The 16,945-nt window shown below is 35.5% G+C and overlaps 1 protein-coding gene across 1 annotated transcript in view; it reads left to right on the forward strand.

Annotated features, from left to right (window-relative positions):
- The window catches only part of LOC133520375 (aminopeptidase N), a 78,163-nt gene that overhangs the window by 27,164 nt on the left and 34,054 nt on the right, over window positions 1-16,945 (forward strand). The window lies entirely within an intron of this gene.

Raw genomic sequence — 16,945 nt, forward strand, 5'->3', positions numbered from 1 at the left:
GTAGACGTTTATGAATAAGGGGGCTAAAACTTACGTCTAGTTTAAGTATGCGGTTCTATCAAAATACACACTGTATAAAATGTATTAACAATAAAACAATATAGAGGAATGAAACAACTTTTTATACATATTATGTAATACCAACGTATATTTACAGAGATTATTCCGTATTATTACTCTAGTGACTAATTTCCGTGAGTTAACGGCTGTTCATCATGCTATTCTTCTATAGGCGTGACGTAGAAACATGTAGGTTAGACATATTTATGTCTGGCATATTTTTTAAAGCAAATATATTTTATTTATGTAGACTATATTATATGTTTTATGGCAGAATATCGTGGTTTTTTGTAACTAGACCATGTTGCAAATAAAGATAACGTCCACATTTTATTTTTATTTAACACGTCATAATTGGTCAAGGATACAAGCATATGTTATAAGCTTGGTTAGGGAATAGATAGATTTAAGTTTTCAGCATGTTACGTGGACATACTGCTTATGTATTCCGATGAATCACTACTATTAATCAGGGGATTTATTATTGGATTTAGGATCGGGCAGTCAAGAGGGTTTACTTAGGTCGACCAACTGGACGCCGTCCTGTTGGTCATCCTAAATATCGTTGGGCGGATAGAGTGGAGTCAGATCTCCGTGAGCTCGGCGTCAGCGAAAGCTGGCGCGAGTCCGCTCTGGACCGAGTAAAGTGGCATGCTTGTGTTGGAGGCCAAGACTCATTTTGGGTCATCGTGCCAGCCAAGTAAGTAAGTAAGTAATCAGGAAGCGGTGTAGCTCGCAGTTAAGACGGTGGCGCGTCAGCGTTTGAGCTATGATATTCATACCCTCCTGGGAACATTGGCTGACCGGTGGGACGTGGGACTCACCGTAGCTGAAGCACTGGGTGAAGCTACATGCCCCATTATGAAAAAAAGTTCTAATATTATAATTATGTCCATTCGATCTTTGACGACCGGTTTGGTCTAGTGGGTAGTGACCCTGCTGCTGCTGGGCTGATGGTCCCGGGTTCAAATCCTGGTAAGGACATGTATTTGTGTGATGAGCATGGATATTTGTTCCTGAGTCATGGGTGTTTTCTATGTATTTAAGTATTTATAAATTATATATATCGTTGTCTAAGTACCCTCAACACAAGCCTTATTCAGCTAACTGTGGGACTTAGTCAATTTGTGTAATAATGTCCTATAATATTTATTTATTTATTTATATTTATTTATTCATAACCATTTTGCATTTACCCTCAAGGGTATTTTCAACACTACGCATTGGTAGTTCTTAACTTTCTCAACATTTTATCAAGCAATATTAACAATCGTATAGGTGAGAACATATCAATTGTTCGAGTCGCTCTTTGAACCGAGACAAATACATAATTATAGGCTGTAGTCGAGCGAGTGAAGCGAAAGTGCCGTGCGAAAGGTCTTTGCTCGAAGAAAAAAAAACGGATGTATATGTTCTTTGTTTTTGTTATATTATGTAATGTAATGTGTCTTGTTTGTGTTTACGAATAAAAATTATTCAATTATATTCTAAAAGGGGACGTAAAGCAAAGGAACTCGAGAAGGAAAAGTCCGCAGCAAGCTTGGCAGAAATTCACCTTTCAGAGTTTCGTTCTCATTTTAAAACTACGTATTGGATTGTAATGAAATTTTGCTCATGCAATGACGTGAGGTATATTTATGTCTGTAATTAGATTATAGAGCTCCAGCATATAAAACTAACGAAATAGAGCTAGAGTTTTTCTGAAAAACTCAAATTCGCTGTATTTTTTTACTACGGTACGAGTATATGAAGCTACATAACCTAATTACAGGCAAACATAACAACGTGTCTCTACTCTCGGGACATTGACCGAGATCCCCAGTAGAGTTCCTTCTCAAGAATGTTCTAATATGGTACATTATTTATTTGATTAGATAAGCATAAAAAAAAATTGACGCCTTGATATATACGAGTATAAAGAGGTTGCAATATAAATAATCTCTTTTGCGACTAAATTATCTGGTATGGGTATATGTAACTTATCCTTTATTTTATTTTTTTATAGTATGAAGTACCAACTGGATTATTTTGAAAAAATATATATATTATAGACCTTTATATAAGCAATAACGTAACGAAGAACTGATGGTGTCGCTCTTCTAGAAATAAAAAAAAACTGTAGTTTTAATTACTACATTAATTAAACATTTTTTAAAGAAAAATAAAATATTATTTAAAGAATACATATATGAGTATAGAGATTACCTTACCAAAAGTTCACGTAAATCGCATTAGCCAGTGCGGATTTTTTTTTTATTATTTATAAAATTTTAAAAAAAATGTCATGAGGGCTCTCAATAAAAAAAGTGGTTGTGACATAATATTATATTATAATCGGACAGACAGACGGACATGACGAATCCATAAGGGTTCCGTTTTTTGCCATTTGGCTACGGAACCCTAAAAATACTGTAAACATTTCGTGAAAGGGCCAATTTTCCATTTTCCAATTTTGACGTGACTTTTTGATTGACGATCAGTTTTGAAAAATTAGTCACAGCAAATATGTAATAAGGTACACGTACTAGTACTCGACGCTGCACTAGTACTCGACATGGGCACTTTATGTCAAAGTGACAAGGATTAAGTTCGAATACAGAATAATCTTCGTTGTTCAAATTTAACCTATATTTCCATGAAATAAAGTGCCCATGTCGATGACTAGTGCAGCGTCGAGCACTAGTACTTCTACGTAAATATAAATCATAATATCTGCGAGACCGAGATTTGCTCGGAAAACATGAAAAACTCAAAAATGCGCGTTAGCACAGAGATATAGCAAATTTCATCGAAATCGTTAGAGACGTTTCCGAGATCCCAAAATATATAAATATACAAGAATTGCTAGTTTAATTATTTAAGATAGCTTTTTCATTCTTTTGCTTCCATAAGTAATATAATCTAATCGTTTATAAGAGTTTTCTATATTTTTTCAATAAAAAGACACGTCAAGATTCTATACCCTTTATTCTAATGCTAAAACAGAAACGGACAGACAGACGGACACGACGAATCTATAAGGGTTCTATTTTTTGCCATTTGGCTACGGAACCCTAAAAACGATCTATAGACTAGGGGACCGTCAAAACAATATTGAGATATGAGTTGTTTGGCTATCCGAATTATATGGAATGATCCACATCGAACTTGACCTTTCCCTCACTAACTATTCTCACTTACATTTAATCTACTTTTAGAACTACTAGTAACACAAACACTTAAAACGTCATTTCGCTGAACGTAGAATAAATTTAGAGATTATGATTATACAATAACAATAACACTGAAAGCATTTTTACATAAACACTCACACATCTTCTAGACAGAAAACACCCAAGCTATGGATTACATATATTAGACACCGCACTAAACATGACTCACGCTAGAACTATCCGAGTCCGGGTTCGAATCTTCCGACATCACTTTCTAATAGATAGATAGCCGAACGGAGCCAAGAATGCTCAAAAGGATCAGTGTCAGTTTTAAGTTTTCATTTTGTTAACAGGTGCGGCTTATACCGAACTCGCTGGTTAAACTCTACCAACATCTAAGCGTATTTTATAAACATGGTAAAAGGTCAGTTGGTGTTTTTGATCGGTACATTGGTTTCTCTACTACTTCCATCTTATACCAGCAACAGCCTAAATTTACCCTTAAACATCTTTTTGGTGTTTGTAATTTAAAATGAGCTAACGTCTTAAACGTCATTGAATTTAAACTGTCTTGAGTCATACTAACATTAAGCTGATTTTATGGTTTGACTCACGTATTTTCAGTCACTTACGTGACATGTTTCGGACTTCGGAGAGCTTATGGTTCCATTTTCGAGAATTGCATTAGCAGCGTTCACGACAGCAACTCAATATTATTCTTAAACGCGACGCAATTTAATGCGCTCTTGCGCTCCACACTTGATTAGTATTGGGACCGTGCGAAGTGCATGGTGGGGGTAAGTAAAGCGATCCCAGCGCATAAGGTGGTAAAAATTTTAACTAACTGCGGATAGCGTCTTTAACATTTCGTACAATTATATGGCTCGAAATGAAACTTTGATTTACGATTACTCCTGAAATATTCATTTAAATTGTATGGTGTAAGGGACCATTGTAAGCTGTATGAAATGCTTAATATAACTAACGTATTTATTTTGATAATTTTTAATAATGTATCCATGTAAATAGTTTTGCAAATGCCACATATTACGTGATCTTTTTCTAGAAGTTACGAATATGTATAGTAAGTTATCCTTAAATGATAGACATTTAACATCGCGGACTTTTTTGTAGACCTATGAATGAGAAACAACCCTACCGTACATTGTGTTGTTATAGCTCAAACGGATTAGGCAGCGTTTTCGATTAAAGCTCCTAGCCAGCGTGATTTTTTCCGACAACATCGTTATATTTCAAACAATTTACACAAAACCTTAACAAGTTATATACTTAAGCCTTCCTCAAGAATCACTCTATTGATAGATGAAAGTCGTATGAGAATCCGTTCAGTAGTTTTTAGTTTTGGAGTAGTTTTATAAGATTTAGTGAATTGACGTTTTCCCCTAGACTTGCGGACACTAGGTTGCGTGCCAGTCGTGCACGCTCCCAATAGGAGCGATGATGTGTAATACTCTAATCGCCTTACATGCTTCATCTAGTAAGTTGATCTATGGCTAGAGTATAAACATTATACAAGGTATATCAAAAATAGTAGAGATTTGTTTACGGTCTTATGGTATTGTGTTCTGGTTAGGTAAAAAATAGAAGAAATTTTTGTTTGACGCAAATATTTTTTTTTCAATGGGGCAGGTCGTCAACAACCAAGCCTAGTTTACCGTGTGGGTTGGAAGGTCAGATGATAGTCGCTTTCGTAAAAACTAGTGCCTAGGCCAAATCTTGGGATTAGTTGTCAAGCGGACTCCAGGCTCCCATGAGCCGTGGCAAAATGCCGGGACAACGCGAGGAAGAAGAAGAAGAATGGGGCAGGTCGTCCATATAAAGGTGAAAATTTGTTTGCGTCGAAAATTTTTTTCTACTTTTTCCTATTCAGAACTGTACTGTAACTTGTACTGTATATAGACAAGCTGTAGATATTTGTTTAAAGTATTGTAAAAATTGTTTGCATTTATATACTATATTTTTTGGATTTAAAAAGTGCATTAGCTTCGTATTTTGATATGTAAATTAAGGAAACTATAGGTCAATTTTCTGCTGCTTAATCTACTGTTCAATGTTATTGAATGACTGTTTGTTTCTGAATAAAAAAAAAAAAAAAAAAGATACTGAATACATAAGCCCTTAAACGGACCCCCCACTATTTTTGTTAGAACCTGTATAATAAAAGCCAAGGCGAATAAGTAGGCGATAGTTTCCAATTTGCTATCGTTGTGAGTCAATATCGATTCCTATTTAATTGAATGGCAATATACTGATAAATGTTGGTTATAAGCGTTTTTTTTAATACTACGTCGGTGGCAAACAAGCATGCGGCCCACCTGGTAGTAAGCAGCCTATCGATGCCTGCAACTCTAGAGTTACATGCGCGTTGTTGATCCAACACTGCACCTTCGTTGAGCTCTGGGAACCTTTACTCACTGGCAGGAAAACAAAACGATGAGTAGGGTCTAGTGTTATTTGGCTGCGGTTTTCTGTAAGGTGGAGGTACTTCCCCAGGCTCTGCTCTAGATCTGGAATGACATCCGCTACGCTATACTCTACCACACAAAGCGAGATGACATTTACAATACCCATACCACTCTTTTGGACGTAGTTAAAGGACATACCCGGGTCTATTTAACATACATCTAATTATTTAATTCATTAGATGTATAAAAAAACATACAGAAGCATATACGCACTTCTAAAAATGGCAATGGATTTAGTTTACTCCCGCACAGACATTACAATTTTTCCACAATTTAAGAAAATTGGTGATTCAATTGTGTGGTGTGGATTTAAAATAAAAGCCATAATGATTCGATTGTGAATCTGGTGTGGACGCAAATACGAATTTCTGGAGTTACTTTTTTCTCTGGTTAATTGCAACTTAATCGTTTCGTGTGGATGGAATTTGAGTAAATAATAAAAAAAATTTAACAAGTGCGAGTCGGACTTGCCCACCGGGTTCCGTACTTTTTAGTATTTGTTGTTATAGTAGCAACAAAAATATATCATCTGTGAAAATTTCAACAGTCTAGCTATCACGGTTCATGAGATACAGCCTGGTGACAGGCGGACTGACAACGGAGTTTTAGTAATAGGGTCCCGTTTTACGGAACCCTAAAAAGCGATCTCATAGATGTAAACTTCACACTTATCGGTCACGTAATTGATATTGTTCATCAAAGATTTCAACAGAACATCTAACGTATCATATGTTCTGACCTCATTCGTATTAAAACTTTTAACTGACCATTATAAATAACACCTTATACCATTTCTATAAGGTTCATATTAAATCAATTATTTGTGGTCGTAGTACGATCAGTTGTAATGTGTGTACCATGTTTAGGACAATGGGGGACTTATGGCTTTGGCATTGCTGGTAAAGTAATTAATATATCAATGATGTTTTTGTTACATAATTTTGGAGCAGGAGCAGTATGGGATAAACATATGTAAAACTGTGTGTGTGGATAGCCCGTAGCAATATCTTATATGACTGATATGATCTTATATGAAACGCAAGTGTCACTGTCGCACGAATAACTATGGAAGGTAACCATATTGATATTTTGAGATATCAACCCTATTGGGGACTTTTCCCCCTCTTAGGGGTTGAATTTTCAAAAAAACCTGAAACACGTATTTACTCATTTATCTTTAGGAATACTGCTGTGAAATTTGGAATAAAATAGTCTAACTGATCTTGTTTCCTCATACAAACTTTGGACCCCCATTTCATCCCTTTAGGGGGTGAATTTCGAAAAATCCTTTCTTATTGGACCCCTAGACCTTAGAAGCAACCTACTTGCCAAATTTGTACTTTCTAGTCCCAGCGGTTTGGGCTGTGCGTTGATTTAAGTCAGTCAGTCAGGTCTTTCACGTTTATATATATAGATTTTATTCTCAAGTATTCTAGGTATTGTAGCGCCACCTAATTTGGTTTTTTGTCTACAATTTTTGGTATATGGAGTTTATGTTCTTTGCCTCTACCTTCCATACGAATAGCATTAACACATTCTTAATTTTTATATCTAGATTGTCTAGGTTTCATATGTAATTTCACAGTGCTTTTTTTTTAACTGTTATTAATAAAAATGTAAAAAAAAAACAAACAAAAAAATGGAAGAGTGATAGAGAAACAAAACGTTTCGTTGTCGAAGCGATAGCAATTGTCACCTTGGCTAGCAGTTGCTTTTTAGATGACCAATTGTAATCAATGTAAAATCACATTTTTAATCGACTAATCGTAATCAAATGTTTGTTTATTCGCAACGCCAAGAGCAAAGTTTTAAAAAGATATTGGCCTTCCGCAATTTCCGTCTTAACTTTTCGTTTGATTTCAAAATTTTCCGGAATTCCGCAGAAACCTTGTACGTTGGCGGGTCGAGTCAAGTGCGGCTTGCCTATTCAGGGCCAGGAAGCCTTTTCCCACTTTAAAATTCTTGACTTGATTTAACGGCTTTCTACTCGTGGCATAGTGGGTAGTGACCCTGCCTAGGAAGGGGGAGGTTCCGTGTTTGTGTATTTATTTTATATTCGTTTCTGACGGCCCGATTCGAAGAATGATTAAGACACGTTTAAGATCTTTAAAAGACCGGTAACTAAACGACATGTCAAAACTGATGTTTATTTCGATTCCGCTGTGGTCCCAATAAAATTAAAAGCGGTAAAATCACTGCCTTGAGTGAGACTTGAGCTCTCGGCCTCTTGATCGATACTCCAGAGATGGTCCAGAGGCCGTGAGTTCAACTCTCACCCATGGCAGTATTTTTTTCCACCTTTAAATTTATTCTAAGCTTCGTCGCAGACGTTCGTTCGAAGTCGTTCTTTTCGAAGAAGTTCGTTTGAAGAGAGGTATGGGCAATGTGAATGTCATCTCGCCTTGTGTGGTAGGGCACAGCACAGCAGATGTCATTCCAGATCTAGAGCAGAGCCCAACTGGGGAAGTACCTCCACCTTACAGAAAACCGCAGCCAAATAACACTTAACCCTACTCATAGTGTTGTGTTCCTGCCGGTGAGTAAGGTTGCCAGAGCTCAACGAGGGGGTTGGGGTTAGGGTCGGCAACGCGCATGTAACTCCTCTGGAGTTGCAGATGTACATAGGCTACGGAGACTGCTTACCATCAGGCAGGCCGTATGCTTGTTTGCCACCGACGTAGTATAAAAAAAAGACGTTTCTGCTTGTTAAAATTAAGTTAACACACGCCTTATTGAGCTTATTGGTTTCATTTGTATTGTCATTATTTTTATTAAAAGTTAGCTTGCGCTACGACAATGAAACGCTTTAAAGTCAGACCAAGCTAATTTGGCAGCGATTTTGATAGCCCGCCTGTGGAAGTGTTAAGTAAACGTCATCATGTCATAGAAGTTTGACGTTTAAAATAACACTTGCACTGTCTGGTTTGTCAAAACCGCTGCCAACTTATCTTGGTACGAGTCTATGTCTCTATCACTCTTCTATATTAATGCGACAGTGACGTTTCGTGTTTTTTTTAAATTTATTTTCAAAAGAGTATGGTACATTTTTAAACTTATGTTAGGTTCGCCAAACTTACGTTAAATGGCGAAAAGAGGTACTCATTTTCAACGTCATTACCTTAATCTAAATATGATTAACTTATAATACTACGGTTAATACATAATTATATCATATTAACACAGTATAAGTTGTAGTATATTTACCTATCCTATTTATTTATTCAGTTGTACCTATTAGTGCGCCACGGAGCGTAAACGATTGACACGTTGGCTACGCACCCTGTACTACTGGTACTACCAAGATATTAAGATAGATATCAAATCACGATGAGATTTTAATAAAGTTCGAATGTGTTTAGTTCTTGACCACCAATATGAACGCAGCCAAGCGAACTGGGGCAAACTTTAAATGGAACTCTCCATGGCCAGGGCACCAGGGGAATGAAATCCTGCTTGTTGAGATTTCATTTAACTTTGAGATTGCGACTGTTGATTTATGTAGATTTGGTTCGGAGTGTTTTTGTAGGAATGAGAAGCCGCCGGTTGACATTGCGGTTTGGGTATCTAATCTTATTTTATTGAAAGTGAAAACGACTACTTTTTGCTCGTGACATCGGCCACGTTAAAAATCGTTTACCGCTCTTCCATATTAACTGCGTTTGTGATTTAATCTTCACTATCCACGCGGTCTTGTCTGTCCTACCCCTAGAGAGCAATTGCGAAATCGGAGGCGTGGAGGGTGAGCGCGGAAGGGCTACTCCCCCGCAGCGCCAGAACCACCCAGATCCAAAATTCTCCCCTGCCCCACGCTCCGACGAACTCCAGATTTGATGGACACCCCAGCGTTTATCATAGTTTTGATGAGCAGCGCCACTCGTGGCAAATTAAAGAATTACTTTATTTGACTAAAATGCCGCGGCAAGTTGCAAACGGCGCTATTAATGTCATAAGGTATTTTACAAAATGCGGACTTTTTACAATTTGCCTTCGGCAATTTTACAAAAAGCGTCGTCATTTTACAAACGTGTTGTCACGATGCCGTTTGTAAAACGCGGATTCTTACAATTTGACTGCGACATCTACAGTGAGCTGCGAAATAGCATGGAGAAATTATGAAATAATTCATCGATAAAGTCGCCATGGACTTTTACGGCTGATGATACGTCATACTGAACACCTCTCAATTTAACAACTTGTTATGATGTTGATTTTATTTTGGTACGATAAATGACACTGGGTGCATGTGTGACGTAGAAGTCACCAAGATAACCGTAAAGCTCGTGTCAAAACTAGTCCAATACGGTAACAAGTTGTGGATCGGCCTCACTGTATCTTCTTTACCGGTACATACGACGCATCAGAAAACTGTGGCACTGAAATATTTTTTAGCTTTTAATATCTTTTTAATACAGTTGCTCAAAAAGTGCTATTTTACGTAGCTGTTTAGCGTGCGGAAAGTTGGATTTCGCGAACTAGTGCTTTTTACTTTTCCACGTGTTCCAATTCATGACTACTTATTGATGAGTGTTAATGTTAGTTTCCTTTAAAAGTCGTAATCAACATAAAAACCTACTCTTAATGTAAAAATCATAAATTTAAGCATATTTCATATAATATTACTTACCTCTTCATCATTATAACACGTTTATTTTTTAATATTGAATATTGAAAAACCGTTCTTAATAAGTTGTCTGAATGGAACGGAATAGCTGCCAAAACGCCTGTCAAAGCAGAGGCGTTTTTTCTCACCGCAAGAATGTTTTAAGTTTCCAAAGGCAACATTCGATATTGCTTTCATACAATTTAAATATACGATACACAAATAATCGTAAATAACGATACTTAGGTAATAATAGTATAATATTTTATATTTACAATTGTTTCTGTCTTATAGTACATGCATAAAAAAGTACTTGTTGTTTTTCTTATTTTCTCGCAACTGTAAAAACTGTAAAAAACGTCGTTCGCTACACGTGCGGAAATGTCATTCTTCACTCGTATAGCATCACGTTATCACATCACTCATTAGCATCGAAATTTACTATTATTATTGTATGTATGTATATAAAAACACTTTATTGTACATAAGACAGGTAAAGATACAATAAAACAGAATGTATGTTAGTTTGTAAGGTATGTATCTTAGCTTTGTTGCCTGATATTAAATGATATTTAATTTAATTTAGTTTACACACGGCTCCCGTGTGTCATTGAACAAGTTATTGAATATCGAAACACTTACCAAACCATCTGCCAAGCTATTTGTTATGCGGCCACGTGTTTTTCATAGCGTATTGTTCTTCGAGTATCTACTCGTGAAGACCACCCGGGTTTTCTTAAGTAAGGAAGTAGGAAGAATATAAGATGCGGTTTATTTTTTATTGGCTCTTTCGTCACTTTGCAACTGCAGAATACTCGTATGATATGTGACATTATGTATGAAAAGGGACCTGATTTTCGATGGCGCTTACGCCGCACTGCGTACGCGGCGTTGTTTATAATATGAGAGCATCGTTGATAATGACGAAAGCGCCAACGACAATAAGGTCCCTTTTCATAGATAATGTCACATATACGTATACTAGTAAATAAAGATTTTTAAACAAAGACAATTTCGTGCTTCGAATTTGACATCTGAACGAGATGGCGCTGTATAGCTCCACACATTTTGCGGTAACTCTAATTCTCAAAAGTTGACGTATGATAATTCAGTGAATACAAAACATGACGCAGTACAGCGCCATCTGTTTTGGATCTCAAATTAAATAGCACGTTTTTTCTTAATGTTCGTTTTTTTTTTATAATTAGAAATATAAATCAAATACGATTATTTACATTATTTTGCTTTTGCAAGTAATGTAAACTATTTTTTTAAAGCGGTTTTCAATAATTTTCAATAAAAAGATACGTCAAGATTGTTTATCTTTGTTCTGATGCTAAAAAAACAAGCTAAACTCCTAAATAAATAATAGACTAAAATCCTCTCTATTACGAGTACAATCAATTCTCTTTGCTAGTAAGTATGTACATAATAAAACCGGGCGGAGAAAAAACAACGATGGTGTGATGGTATGTAGGTATGGCACACTCAATGTTCAATGTCGGACACATACTTGCTTGGTTTTATACATGTATGTTTGTATCCTCATAACTAACAAATAAACGTCGCATTGCTGGGCCTTAGCCTCTTCTACCACGATGATTTGAGTTGTTATAGTCCCCATGTTAATCCCAACCCAGAATCCTTGAATTTCATCGATTTTATCGGTTCTTACAGTGTTTTCATCCACTGAAAAGCAAAAGCACGTGAACTGCTTGAAGTCGGAAATTAAATGACATGTCATTTTGAGCGTTCATAAAAAGGGCCCAAATAGTAAAATTCCCCATACGTTTGCGTCCCATAACAACGTCCCCTATCTCAAGTTACGATGAGCCGCCATCATTCTCAATAGAGGAATGACAGCCCGTTAAAATAAAATCTTGTCCAATCTTATGAATTAAGCACTCATTCATTCGAATACATTTAAATTAAAGTTGATGACACGTTGAATGAAAGGATTTTTATACTTAGGTGTTTTATTTAAGCTTTTAAAAGCCTTGTAGTGTTAACATTTGGTAAGAATACGGTGTAATCTTATGTCTTTTACGTATTCTTACGTAATCCTTGCTTACAATGTTGAATAGAAATCCCTTCTAGGGCGTAAGCCAAAATATAAAAAAGTCTCCACTTAAAAAACGTGTTCACTCAAAAAAACTATAATTTAAAAACTGTTAGTAAATGTTGTGAAAAGCTAATTAAAACTACTTATAACAATCACTAAGGATTTTTAATCATAATTGTTTTGAAGATGTTTGGTTTAATCTACCTGTGAACTGTTCTTGTTCTACGCCCTTCTTAAAAATATCGTAAGTGCAGTAAATAAACGTTTTTGCTTTTACAATGTCTGATTCGACACACAATTTTACAATTTACAATGTTTTAGTCGACATTCGCAATAAAACTCAACTCATATTCATATTCATACTCATTCACATATTTAATTAGTGATTTTAATTTTACAATTACAAGAATGTTTGTAAACGATCCTTTAATTTTGTCTTTCAGGACATAAATATTACTAATAAAATATAATGACCATATTTATTAATTTACATTCATATTATTTTTACCTCTTGTAATATATCTTTTAATATTATTTTAATATATATTGTTTTTAGGGTTCCGTAGCCAAATGGCAAAAAACGGAACCCTTATAGATTCGTCATGTCCGTCTGTCTGTCCGATTCTGTCACAGCCACTTTTTTCCGAAACTATAAGAGCTATACTGTTTAAACTTAGTAAGTGGATGTATTCTATGAACCGCATTAAGATGTTCACACAAAAATAGAAAAAAAACAATAAATTTTGGGGGTTCCCCATACTTAGAACTGAAACTCAAAAAATCTTTTTTCATCAAACCCATACGTGTGGGGTATATATGGATAGGTCTTTAAAAATGATATTGAGGTTTCTAATATCATTTTTTTTCTAAAATGAATAGTTTGTGCGAGAGACACTTCCAAAGTGGTAAAATGTGTGTCCCCCCCCCCGTAACTTCTAAAATAACAGAATGAAAAAACTAAAAAAAATATATGATATACATTGTCATGCAAACTTCCACCGAAAATTGGTTTGAACGAGATCTAGTAAGTAGTTTTTTTTTTAATACGTCATAAAATTAAAAAAAAAAATTTTTTTCATCTAACCCATACGTGTGGGGTATCTATGGATAGGTCTCCAAAAATGATATTTAGGTTCCTAATATCATTTTTATCTAAACTGAATAGTTTGCGCGAGAGACACTTCTAAAGTGAAAAAATGTGTGTCCCCCCCCCCTGTAACTTCTAAAATAACAAAATGAAAAATCTAAAAAAAATATATGATATACATTACCATGCAAACTTCCACCGAAAATTGGTTTGAACGAGATCTAGTGAGTAGTTTTTTTTTAATACGTCATAAAATTAAAAAAAAAAATTCATCAAACCCATACGTGTGGGGTATCTATGGATAGGTCTTCAAAAATGATATTTAGGTTTCTAATATCATTTTTTTCTAAACTGAATAGTTTGCGCGAGAGACACTTCCAAAGTGGTAAAATGTGTGTCCAAAGTGGTAAAATGTTGAACAAGATCTAGTAAGTAGATTTTTTTTAATACGTCTTAAATGGTACGGAACCCTTCATGCGCGAGTCCGACTCGCACTTGGCCGCTTTTTTTTAAATGAAATTTCGTAATATCATCAATACAAAAAGTAGTAATTATTCTTATTTGTAATATTTATATATTCAAAGATAAAATTAAAGTATAGTATATAACTCGTTAAAGTTCTAGTTGTTGGTTATAAAATTAAAATCACTCATTAAATAGATGAATGAGTATGAGTATGAATATGAGCTGAATTTTATTGCTAATGTCGACTCCATAGCTCGCTATTAGTCTTACCATGCGATAAAAACTCCGATGCCTAGAAATAACCATTAACGGATGCATGCAAAACTATGTACTTCAATTTTATTTTAAGGAATTAAAATACTTTTTATTCTATTATTTATTTATTTATAACGTGGAGTACACCAGCATATAAAATGTATTGCTGAGAAGACCGTTACAGGGCAACAACTCTCGTATTTGTATACGAACGTCACTCAACATAGGCAGAAAGGATGAGCTTCACTCCTTCTGCTCTACCAAACAATGAAATATGTGTCTAAACTGAACGCAAGAGTTAAAAGCGACGAAAGAGATCTTCCTTTATAGATGTTCTCCGCATTGACCTTAATTCGATATCTATGTACTTGTTTATTATAGAAAGTATTTATAATTTTCTTAGGGCTAGGACCAGTAACTCAGTATGACCCACCTTGACTTATCGCCTTCACATTCAGATTCAGTTGTGACATAAGACCGTACTGTGACCTCCAACTGGATATATTACTTCGCACAATGGCAGTTAGCTCCTTTGTGGTATCGCCATTCGACACTAGCCAATTGAATCTCAGGGCTAGGTTGGAATAGATATTATAATTTTCGATTATTGGGTAGTCCAATAATATATGTTAATATAGAAAGTACCTAGCAAATGTATCAACGCGCACTTAAACACTAATCAATGGGATTTATATGGAAGAATCTAGAAATAAATAACATAAATAAATAAATCTTCTTCTTCTTCGCGTTGGTCCGGTATTTTGCCACGGCTCATGGGAGCCTGGGGTTCGGTAAACAACTAAACCCAAGATTTGGCGTAGGCACTAATTTTTACGAAAGCGACTGTTATCTGACCTAAATAAATAATAAATAAATAAATATTATAGAACATTATTGCACAAATTTACTAAAGTCCCACAGTAAACTCAATAAGGCTTGTGTTGTGGGTACTTAGACTACGATATATATATATATAATATATAAATACTTAAATACATAGAAAACACCTATGACTCAGGAACAAATATCCGTGCTCATTACATGAATGTGCCCGTACTAGGATTTGAACCCGGGACCATCGGCTTCATAGGCAGGGTTACTATACTACCCACTAGGCCAGATCGGTCGTACGTAAATAAACGCCCTTACCAGGATTTGAACCCGGGACCTCCTACTTCGTAAGCAGGGACACAGGCGACTGTGCCAGAAGGCTGTTAAATAAATAAATAAAAATAAGTATATAAATGATAATTAAAATATAATGTATAAAAGTAGGTACTTATGTATATGATTATAATTTCGAACTCATAAACAATAAACCCTTCTGTGAATGCTAAAACTGGACCAGACGCGCAGGTTTTTCCACCATATAAATATGCCTTCCGCAACCAACATTCCTTATCCCGATATTAAATATTATCCTTAAATTAAATAACTCTAGGTAACAAGTAACTGAAATAGATACCTACTTTAAGTGATACATGTCCTACTTACGTGAACGTGGAATATCCATATGATATTAAATGCCAGGGATAAACAGAAATCAAACCTATTTACCTGTTTCATGTGTTGTGTTGGTATTTCCAATGACTAAAAGTAGATTTAGTGCTATGTATTGTTAGGGTAATTCTTTGAGGATATGTCTGCGATTTGCGTTTAACTGCTACGATTTTTTTCATACATTTTGTATGGGACCCGCCACTTAAGAACGCAGATATATTTTTGGGGATTACCAAATAGTTCTAGAAATACGTCTTACCGACAAATATGTAAGTACCTAAGAATATTTTTTATACCAATAATTGTATGTTTAACTACGCACCACTCGGCCCTCCCCAGAGCACCTTTGCAACACGTACATTTACTAGATAAGTCTTGCAATAGATACATATGAAACAAAGTTGGTTGTTGACCTTATAAAACTATATTTCCATAGACAATGTTTGGCGGGAAACCCTGTACTTATTAAAAATTATAGCAGCGCATGGTATGGAAATGTAGTTTTACTTAAGTAGTAACCTATGTACCTACTAACCGGCTTTCTCGTGTTTCTGTGCATTGCGTAGTGCATTGTTAGATGTAAGCGAAGATGTCTTTAAGCAGTAGCGTAATAAGCAGTTATAAGAATGACCGAAACGTTCCGAAATCCTACAAGACATTAGACTAGCCAAAGGTCAAGAACCCAATAACATCGGGAATAATTCAAAGGATCATTCGCGCGTGCTCGCGCATTGGACGTGACGATTTCCTTAACGAGTGCGTGCTTTTATAGCCATAAGGTCCTAAGTTCTTCTAGTTTATTAGTGAGTTGGGACTTTTGTGTAATAGCGAGGAGAGAGTGGTCTTGAGCTTGGAAATGAAGTAATTCATGTGTCAACGAATTGTCTAAAGATCAATTATCATAATAGTCATAGCATCATTAGGTATTTTAATTTTAACATAGGATTATTCGTGGTAGAATTTAGATATTTCGTGAATATTAAAGCTTGCTTTAAGCAAGCTTTCATGACATTTGAGGTGACACGCATAAAATATATAAAAGAGATTTTCTCTGTTTCAACAGGACCATGGATTACGATACAATATGCAAAATCCATTACATACACCCATAGGTATCGTGCATAAGATAAGATAAGATAATCATTTATTTGATAAAACACGACAAAATGTCTACCTCAGAAGGAGAATAAAATCTCGGGTCCGCAAGCTCAAGGCCAGTCGGTATCTCAAGCCCAGCTGTGTCTATCGGAAACTCAGGCAATACATTGGTAATATTTG

Source organism: Cydia pomonella, chromosome 8, assembly GCF_033807575.1.
Source record: "Cydia pomonella isolate Wapato2018A chromosome 8, ilCydPomo1, whole genome shotgun sequence".
NCBI lineage: Eukaryota > Metazoa > Arthropoda > Insecta > Lepidoptera > Tortricidae > Cydia > Cydia pomonella.